Source organism: Cetorhinus maximus, chromosome 33, assembly GCF_964194155.1.
Source record: "Cetorhinus maximus chromosome 33, sCetMax3.hap1.1, whole genome shotgun sequence".
NCBI lineage: Eukaryota > Metazoa > Chordata > Chondrichthyes > Lamniformes > Cetorhinidae > Cetorhinus > Cetorhinus maximus.
Window position 1 is genome coordinate 10,815,586 of NC_135911.1, and position 10,389 is coordinate 10,825,974.

The 10,389-nt window shown below is 52.3% G+C and overlaps 1 long non-coding RNA gene across 1 annotated transcript in view; it reads right to left on the minus strand.

The window, feature by feature from the left end:
- Positions 1-10,389, minus strand: part of LOC144671632 (uncharacterized) — a 408,427-nt gene that overhangs the window by 252,380 nt on the left and 145,658 nt on the right. The gene's annotated exons all lie outside the window — the stretch shown is intronic.

Below are 10,389 nucleotides of genomic sequence, written 5' to 3' on the forward strand. Positions count from 1 at the left end.
ATGTTGCTGCGATGTAACGAAGGGCTATTTTTAATGTAAAAAACACTTTCCACCCAGCGACTCGCCCAGTTGCGATAAGATACACTCCCATCTTTTGGATGACGGGCCACTCTATTCAGACGTGAGCTCGCAACCCAAACCCATAGTTATACTGCCACAGTGAAACTGAAAAACCAGCTTGCGGTAACTCAAGGCTTAATGGCGGATGAAAATATAATTCTCCAGTTAGGGTTAGGGTTAGGGTTCCCCACCTGCAGTCTCTCTGTTAGGAACATAAGAAGGTGAGAAATTAGGAGCAGGAGACGACCATTCGGCCCCTCGAGCCTGCTCCGCCATTCAATATGACCATGGCTGATCTTGGATTTCAACCCCACTTTCCCGCCCACTCCCCATATCCATTCATCCCCTGAGAGATCAAAAACCTGCCTATCCCAGCCTTAACTGTGTTCAACGATGCAGCATCCACAACCCCCTGGGGTAGAGAATTCCAAAGATTCACAACCCTCTGAGTGAAGTCGTTTGTCCTCGTCTCAGCCCTAAATGATCGGCCCCTTATCCTGAGACTGGGCCCCCGAGTTTTAGATTCTCCGACCAGCGGAGACGATCTCTCAATGTCCACCCTGTCAAACCCCCTCAGAATCTTGTAGGTTTCAATGAGATCGCCTCTCATTCTTCTAAACTCCAGAGAATATGGACCCAATTTACTCAGCTCCTCATCATAGGACAAACCCCCTCACCCCAGGGACCAATCCAGTGAACCTTTGCTGTACGGCCTCCAATACAAGTGTATCCTTCCTTAAATGTGGAGACCAAAACTGCACATGGTACTCTGGATGTAGTCTCACCAACACCCTGTACAACTGTGGCAAGACTTCTTTATTCTTGTATCCCCTCGCTATAAAGGCCAACATGCCACTTGCCTTCCTAACTGCTTGCTACACCTGTACGCTAACTTGCTGCACCGCTTGTACAAACACGCCCAAGTCCCTCCGAGCATCAATACTGAAATGTTTAACACCTCTTAAAAACTGTTCTGCTTTTCCACTCTTACAGCCTAAGTGAATATCCCCACCCTTGCCCACATTACACTCCATCTGCCACCTTGTTGCCCATTCAGTCCTGGCCCTGAATGTTGGAACAGGCCTGAGGGGCTGAATGGTCGTCTTCTGTTCCTTTGGACAGAATACTCTGTTTCCAATGTTTTCCGACAATGTCACCCCCTCCATTGGGCTGAGGTGTCATCTCGCTCATGGTGAGTGTGCCAGAAATCATGGAATCACTGCACAGCGATCGTGGGCAGGAGCGTGCTCTGGGTATTTCTCAACCAGGGGACTTTAGAGCGGACGGCTTGCATTTATATAGCGCCTTTTATGAAGTAAAGCGCCCCAAGGAGCTTCACATGAGCTTAAATCAAACAAAATTTCACCCCAAGCCACATGAGGAGATATTAGGGACAGTTGACCAAAAGCTTGGTCAAAGAGGTCTGCTTTAAGGAGCATTTTAGGGAAGAGGAGAGAGAGAGAGAGTGAGACTGAGGGAGAGGGAGAGAGAGGAGTGAGAGAGAGAGAGAGAGAGGGAGAGAGGGAGAGAGAGAGAGAGAGAGAGAGAGAGAGAGAGAGGGAGAGAGAGGAGTGAGAGAGAGAGAGGGAGAGAGAGGAGTGAGAGAGAGAGAGAGAGAGGGAGAGAGGGAGAGAGAGAGAGAGAGAGAGAGAGAGAGACAGCAGTGAAGGGTCCCAGGCAGCAGTAGTGCAGAGGTTTAGGGAGGGAATTCCAGAGCTCAGGGCCCCCAGGCAGCTGAAGGCACGGACGCCAATGGTGGAGCGATGGGAATTGGAAGAGCGCAGAGATCTCGGAGGGTTGTAGGGGCTGGAGGAGGTTACAGAGATAGGGAGGGCTGTAGGGGCTGGAGGAGGTTACAGAGATAGGGAGGGTTGTAGGGGCTGGAGGAGGTTACAGAGATAAGCAGGGTTGTAGGGGCTGGAGGAGGTTACAGAGAAAGGGAGGGTTGTAGGGGATGGAGGAGGTTACAGAGATAAGGAGTGTTGTAGGAGGAGGGGATTACAGTGATAGGGAGGCCTGTATGGGCTGGAGGAGGTTACAGAGATAGGGAGGGTTGTAGGGGCTGGAGGAGGTTACAGAGATAGGGAGGGTTGTAGGAACTGGAGGATGTTACAGAGATAGGGAGGGTTGTAGGGGCTGGAGGAGGTTACAGAGATAGGGAGGGTTCTAGGGGATGGAGGAGCTTACAGCGATAAGGAGTGTTGTAGGAAGAGGAGATTACAGAGATAGGGAGGGTTGTAGGAGCTGGAGGAGGTTACAGAGATAGGGAGGGATGTAGGGGCTGGAGGAGGTTACAGAGATAGGGAGGGTTGTAGGGACTGGAGGAGGTTACAAGGATAGGGAGGGTTGTAGGGGCTGGAGGAGGTTATAGAGATAGGAAGGTTTGTAGGGGCTGGAGGAGGTTACAGAGATAGGGAGGGTTGTAGGGGCTGGAGGAGGTTACAGAGACAAGCAGGGTTGTAGGGGCTGGAGGAGGTTACAGAGATAGGGAGGGTTGTAGGGATTGGAGGAGGTTACAAGGATAGGGAGGGTTGTAGGGGCTGGAGGAGGTTATAGAGATAGGAAGGTTTGTAGGGGCTGGAGGAGGTTACAGAGATAGGGAGGGTTGTAGGGGCTGGAGGAGGTTACAGAGACAAGCAGGGTTGTAGGGGCTGGAGGAGGTTACAGAGATAGGGAGGGTTGTAGGGGATGGAGGAGGTTACAGAGATAAGGAGTGTTGTAGGAGGAGGGGATTACAGAGATAGGGAGGGCTGTATGGGCTGGAAGAGGTTACAGAGATAGGGATGGGTTTTAGGGGCTGGAGGAGGTTACAGAGATAGGGAGGGTTGTAGGAACTGGAGGATGTTACAGAGATAGGGAGGGTTGTAGGGGCTGGAGGAGGTTACAGAGATAGGGAGGGTTCTAGGGGATGGAGGAGGTTACAGAGATAAGGAGTGTTGTAGGAGGAGGAGATTACAGAGATAGGGAGGTTTGCAGGAGCTGGAGGAGGTCTCAGAGATAGGGAGGATTGTAGGGGTTGGAGGAGGTTACAGAGATAGGGAGAGTTGTAGGGGCTGGAGGAGGTTACAGAGATAGGGAGGGTTGTAGGGGCTGGAGGAGGTTACAGAGATAAGGAGGGTTGTAGGGGCTGGAGGGGGTTACAGAGATAGGGAGGGTTGTAGGGGCTGGAGGAGGTTACAGAGATAGGGAGGGTTGTAGGGGATAGAGGGGGTTACAGAGATAAGGAGTGTTGTAGGGGCTGGAGGAGGTTATAGGGATAGGGAGGGTTTAAGGGGCTGGAGGAGGTTAAAGAGATAGGGAGGGTTATTGGGGCTGGAGGAGGCTACAAAGATAGGGAGGGTTTTAGGGGCTGGAGGAGGTTACAGAGATAGGGAGGGTTGTAGGGGCTGGAGGAGGTTGCAGAGTTAGGGAGGTTTGTAGGGGCTGGAGGAGGTTACAGAGATAGGGAGGGTTGTAGGGGATGGAGGAGGTTACAGAGATAGGGAGGGTTCTAGGGGATGGAGGAGGTTACAGAGATAAGGAGTATTGTAGGAGGAGGAGATTACAGAGATAGGGAGGTTTGCAGGAGCTGGAGGAGGTCACAGAGATAGCGAGGGTTGTAGGGGTTGGAGGAGGTTACAGAGATAGGGAGAGTTGTAGGGGCTGGAGGAGGTTACATAGATAGGTAGGGTTGTAGGGGCTGGAGGAGGTTACAGAGATAAGGAGGGTTGTAGGGGCTGGAGGAGGTTACAGAGATAGGGAGGGTTGTAGGGGATGGAGGAGGTTACAGAGATAAGCAGGGTTGTAGGGGCTGGAGGAGGTTATAGGGATAGGGAGATTTAAGGGGCTGGAGGAGGTTAAAGAGGTAGAGAGGGTTATTGGGGCTGGAGGAGGCTACAAAGATAGGGAGGGTTGTAGGGGCTGGAAGAGGTTACAGAGATAGGGAGGGTTGTAGGGGCTGGAGGAGGTTACAGAGATAAGCAGGGTTGTAGGGGCTGGAGGAGGTTACAGAGAAAGGGAGGGTTGTAGGGGATGGAGGAGGTTACAGAGATAAGGAGTGTTGTAGGAGGAGGGGATTACAGTGATAGGGAGGCCTGTATGGGCTGGAGGAGGTTACAGAGATAGGGACGGGTTGTAGGTGCTGGACGAGGTTACAGAGATAGGGAGGGTTGTAGGAACTGGAGGATGTTACAGAGATAGGGAGGGTTGTAGGGGCTGGAGGAGGTTAAAGAGATAGGGAGGGTTATTGGGGCTGGAGGAGGCTACAAAGATAGGGAGGGTTGTAGGGGCTGGAGGAGGTTACAGAGATAGGGAGGGTTGTAGGGGCTGGAGGAGGTTGCAGAGTTAGGGAGGTTTGTAGGGGCTGGAGGAGGTTACAGAGATAGGGAGGGTTGTAGGAACTGGAGGATGTTACAGAGATAGGGAGGGTTGTAGGGGCTGGAGGAGGTTACAGAGATAGGGAGGGTTCTAGGGGATGGAGGAGGTTACAGCGATAAGGAGTGTTGTAGGAGGAGGAGATTACAGAGATAGGGAGGGTTGTAGGAGCTGGAGGAGGTTACAGAGATAGGGAGGGATGTAGGGGCTGGATGGAGCTACAGAGATAGGGAGGTTTATAGGGGCTGGAGGAGGTTATAGAGATAGGAAGGTTTGTAGGGGCTGGAGGAGGTTACAGAGATAGGGAGGATTGTAGGGGCCGGAGGAGGTTATAGAGATAGGGAATGTTGTTGGGGCTGGAGGAGGTGAAAGAGGTAGGGAGGGTTATTGGGGCTGGAGGAGGTTACATAGATAGGGAGGGTTGTTGGTGCTGGAGGAGGTTACAGAGATAGGGAGGTTTGTAGGGGCTGGAGGAGCTTACAGAGATCGGGAGGATTGTAGGGGTTGGAGGAGGTTACAGAGATAGGGAGGGTTGTAGGGGCTGGAGGAGGTTATAGAGATAGGGAGAGTTGAAGGGGCTGGGGGAGTTTAAAAAGATAGGGAGGGTCATTGGGGCTGGAGGAGGTTACAAAGATAGGGAGGGTTGTAGGCACTGGAGGAGGCTACAGAGATAGGGAGATTTATAGGGGCAGGAGGAGGTTGCAGAGATAGGGAGGTTTGTAGGGGCTGGAGGAGGTTACAGAGATAGGGAGGGTCGTAGGGGCTGGAGGAGGTTACAGAGATAGGGAGGGTTGTAGGGACTGGAGGAGGTTACAGAGTTAGGGAGGGTTGTAGGGGCTGGAGGAGGTTATAGAGATAGGGAGAGTTGAAGGGGCTGGGGGAGTTTAAAAAGATAGGGAGGGTCATTGGGGCTGGAGGAGGTTACAAAGATAGGGAGGGTTGTAGGCACTGGAGGAGGCTACAGAGATAGGGAGATTTATAGGGGCAGGAGGAGGTTGCAGAGATAGGGAGGTTTGTAGGGGCTGGAGGAGGTTACAGAGATAGGGAGGGTCGTAGGGGCTGGAGGAGGTTACAGAGATAGGGAGGGTTGTAGGGACTGGAGGAGGTTACAGAGTTAGGGAGGGTTGTAGGGGCTGGAGGAGGTTACAGAGATAGGGAGAGTTATAGGGGCAGGAGGAGGTTGCAGAGATAGGGAGGTTTGTAGGGGCTGGAGGAGGTTACAGAGTTAGGGAGGGTTGTAGGGGCTGGAGGAGGTTACAAGGATAGGGAGGGTTGTAGGGGCTGGAGGAGGTTACAGAGATAGGGAGGTTTGTAGCGGCTGGAGGAGGTTACAGAGATAGGGAGGGTTTCAGGGGCTGGAGGACGTGAAAGAGTTAGGGAGGGTTATTGGGGCTGGAGGAGGTTACAGAGATAGGAAGGGTTGTAGGTGCTGGAGGAGGTTACAGAGATAGGGAGGGTTGTAGGTGCTGGAGGAGCTTACAGAGATCGGGAGGATTGTAGGGGTTGGAGGAGGTTACAGAGATAGGGAGGGTTGTAGCGGCTGGAGGAGGTTGCAGAGATTGGGAGGGTTGTAGGGGCTGGAGGAGGTTACAGAGATAGGGAGGGTTGTAGGGGCTGGACGAGGTTACAGAGATCGGGAGGGTCGTAGGGACTGGAGGTGGTTACAGAGATAGGGAGGGTTGTAGGGACTGGAGGAGGTTACAGAGATAGGGAGGGTTGTAGGGGCTGGAGGAGGTTACAGAGATAGGGAGGGTTGTAGGGGCTGGACGAGGTTACAGAGATCGGGAAGGTCGTAGGGACTGGAGGTGGTTACAGAGATAGGGAGGGTTGTAGGGACTGGAGGAGGTTACAGAGATAGGGAGGGTTGTATGGGCTGGAGGAGGTTACAGAGATAGGGAGGGTCGTAGGGACTGGAGGTGATTACAGAGATAGGGAGGGTTGTAGGGGCTAGATGAGTTTACAGAGATAGGGAGGGTTGTAGGGACTGGAGGATGTTACAGAGATAGGGAGTGTTGTAGGGGCTGGAGGAGGTTGCAGTGATAGAGGAGGTTTGTAGGGGCTGGAGGAGGTTAGAGAGATAGGGAGGGTTGTAGGGGCTGGAGGAGGTTACAGAGATAGGGAGGAGTGTAGGGGCTGGAGAAAGTTAATGGGAAGAAGAGAAGGGGGCGAGGAGACTATGAGGGAATTCGAAAGCAACGATAAGAAGTTTGAAACTGAGGCGTTGCCTCACGGGGGACCCAATGTCGGTCATGGAGTGACAGGGGGGTGGATGATAGGCGAACAGGACCTGGTCTGAGTTCGGGCACGGGACAGCAGGAGTTTCGGAGGAGCTGTACTTTGTGGAGTGTGCTGCAGGCTTCTGGCAGCGGCAGCGATCACTCAAACCACCTTGGACGCTGCACCCACTCCAACAAAACATCTGGCCACTCTGCAGCTGTGTCTGATCCCTGCCCAGGGACCCAGTCGAGCGGCTAGTGAGCAGAATGCCGCAGCCCACAGTTATATTTATCAAATTAATGTAGGGCTAGCTTAGTGTTTAGGCTTTAACCCGCCCATCCCATCCCACTAAATGGATATCCCGAAATGTTGTTGGTGCAGAATGATTGCAGGAACCAGCCTCGGACTGGGAGCCAACCTGCTTGTTTTAGTCACATCATCATAGCCCTTTAAATAGGGACCTCTGCAAATAGTCCTTTTTTTAAAAAAAAATAGATGACAGGCCCTTCAAAGGAGAAGATTAATTCTCTACCACAGCCTTGCTCTCCCTATGTCTGTGTGACCGTCCAGGTTCTCCATAGCAAGTGTTTGTAACCCTGTGCAGTGCAAGGGATGCTCAGTGACAACCATCAGCCAGAGGCATGGGGCTTTGATGAAATTCCTAAGGGTAGGCTTCCACCCCCCCAACTCACGAGTCCCAGCAGGTAACACTTTCAGAGTTAAAACAATAAACTAAATGAACACATTAAGCGATAAATCAGGCACAGCCCCTAAGTCAGGTCAGCTGTAAAACCAAGGACAAAAGTTGGAAGGAAACCGACAAAACATCAAACCAAAATGTGATTAAAGGGGTCAACGAACCACCCCAGTCCCCGCGGCGCCCACCGGGCACAGAAGGCAGTCCTGGCAGGTAGGTGGAATATTCAGGGGAAACATATAATTGGGCTTCAAACAGAGAGACTAGAAAGCATCCCATCCCCGCACACGTTGGTATTAAAGTGGAGACAGACTCGAATTGGAAGGGTTTGCCAAGGGAGGCGAAGGCTTTCATTTCAGAGCGTGCAATCATCTGGGAGACACAGTGTGGGGGCCCACGTGACCAACATCCAATTCTCAAACAAGTGCCTCTCTTATTTTCCTTTTCTATAATTGAAATAATTACCGTCGGGGATCAGACAATCTGAAGGTATAAAGTGGACCAGGGCACACCAGCGTCGGGCAGTGACTGGGATCCAGGAGCAGGAACAATGTGAGTTGTATTCTTTCTCTGTATCTTCCCCCCTGCATCGTGCGCACGTCCCCCCCCCTCGATATATCATCTACTGCTGCCCTACTTTGCTCTCCCGCCTCACTCTGGAAGTGCCCCCTTTGTGTAAACGGGCGAGGGGACTTCAGTTCGTGCGGAGAGACGGGAGAAGCTGGGATTGTTCTCCTCGGAGCAGAGACGGTTAAGGGGGGAGATTGAATCGAGGCGCTCAGAACCATGACGGGGTTTGGATAGAGTCGATAAGGAGAGGCTGGTGACTGATAGCTCAGACTGGGAGAAGACAGTTGACCCTGTGACTCTCTCTCAGATTTGGGCTATTCTTTTGTCTCTTTTGAATCTGTAGCTCAGGGGAGCTAGCTCCTGTCTCTCTCTCTCTCTCTCTCTCTCTCTGTCCCTCTCTCTCTCTCTCTCTCTGTCCCTCTCTCTCTCTCTCTCTCCCTCTCTCTGTCCCTCTCTCTCTCTCCCTCTCTCTGTCTCTCTCTCCCTCTCTCTCTCTGTCCCTCTCTCTCTCCCTCTCTCTCTGTCTCCCTCTCTCTCTCTCTCTCTGTCACTCTCTCTCTCCCTCTCTCTCTCTGTCTCTCTCTCTGTCTCTCTCTCTCTCTCTGTCCCTCTCTCTCTCTCTGTCCCTCTCTCTCTCTCTGTCCCTCTCTCTCTCTGTCCCTCTGTCCCTCTGTCTCTCTGTCCCTCTCTCCCTCTCTCTCTCTCTCCCTCCCTCTCTCTCTGTCCCTCTCTCTCTGTCCCTCTCTCTCTGTCCCTCTCTCTGTCTCTCTCTCTGTCCCTCCCTCTCTCTGTCTCTCTCTCCCTCTCTCTCTCTGTCCCTCTCTCTCTCCCTCTCTCTCTGTCTCCCTCTCTCTCTCTCTCTGTCACTCTCTCTCTCCCTCTCTCTCTCTGTCTCTCTCTCTGTCCCTCTCTCTCTCTCTGCCCCTCTCTCTCTCTCTGTCCCTCTCTCTCTCTGTCCCTCTGTCCCTCTGTCTCTCTGTCCCTCTCTCCCTCTCTCTCTCTCTCCCTCCCTCTCTCTCTGTCCCTCTCTCTCTGTCCCTCTCTCTCTGTCCCTCTCTCTGTCTCTCTCTCTGTCCCTCTCTCTCTCTGTCCCTCTCTCTCTCTGTCCCTCTCTCTCTCTCTCTCTCTCTGTCCCTCTGTCTCTGTCCCTCTCTCTCTCCCTCTCTCCCTCTCTCTCTCTCTCTGTCCCTCTCTCTCTCTCTCTCTGTCCCTCTCTCTCTCTCTCTGTCTCTCTCTCTCTCTCTCTCTCTCTGTCTCTCTCTCTGTCTCTCTCTCTCTGTCTCTCTCTCTCTCTGTCCCTCTCTCTCTCTGTCCCTCTCTCTCTGTCCCTCTCTCTCTGTCCCTCTCTCTCTCCCTCTCTCTCCCTCTCTCTGTCCCTCCCTCTCTCTCTCTCTCTCTGTCCCTCTCTCTCCCTCTCTCTCTCTCTGTCCCTCTCTCTCTCTCTCTGTCCCTCTCTCTCTCTCTCTCTCCCTCTCTCTCTCTGTCCCTCTCTCTCTCTCTGTGTGTCTCTCTCTCTCTGTCCCTCTCTCTCTCTCTGTCCCTCTCCCTCTCTCTCTCTCTCTCTGTCCCTCTCTCTCCCTCTCTCTCTCTCTGTCCCTCTCTCTCTCTCTCTGTCCCTCTCTCTCTCCCTCTCTCTCTCTGTCCCTCTCTCTCTCTCTCTCTGTGTGTCTCTCTCTCTCTGTCTCTCTCTCTCTCTCTCTGTCCCTCTCTCTTTCTCTCTCTCTGTCCCTCTCTCTCTCTGTCCCTCTCTCTCTCTCTCTCTGTCTCTCTCTCTGTCCCTCTCTCTCTCTGTCTTTCTGTCTCTCTCTGTCTTACTGTCTCTCTCTCTCTCTCTGTCCCTCTCTCTCTGTCCCTCTCTCTCTGTCTCTCTCTCTCTGTCTCTCTCTCTGTCTTTCTCTCTCTCTCTGTCTCTGTCTCTCTCTGTCCCTCTCTCTCTGTCTTTCTGTCTCTCTTTATCTCTCTCTCGCATTGTCTCTTTTTCTCTCTCTATCTCTCTCTCTGCTTCTATCTCTGTTTCTCTCTCTGCCTCTCCCTCTCCCTTTCTCTCTGTTTCTCTCTCTCTCCCTCTCTTGCTGTCTCTTTTTCTCTTTATCACTCTCTCTGCTTCTATCTCTCTGTTTTTCTGTCTTTCTCTGTTTCTCTCTCTCTGTCTTCCTCTCAGTCTCGCTCATGTGTCTCTTTCTCTGTGGCTCTCCATCTCTTTCTCACTGCCTCCTTTTCTCTCTCTCTCTGTCCGTCCTTCTCTCTCTGCTTCTATCTCTCTCTGTCTCTCTTTTCACTCTCTATCTGTCTCTATCTCTCTTTCTCTCTCCCCCATCTCTGTATCTTTCTGCCTCTTTTTGACTGTTTTTCTTCCTCACTCTGTCTCTCTCTCTCTCTGCCTCTTACTCTCTTTCTCTTTCTGTTTCTTTCTCTCTCACTGTTTCTTTCTCAGTGTCTCTCTCTCTCTTTATCTGTCTTTCTCTGTCTCGTTAACCCCTCTCTCTCTCTCT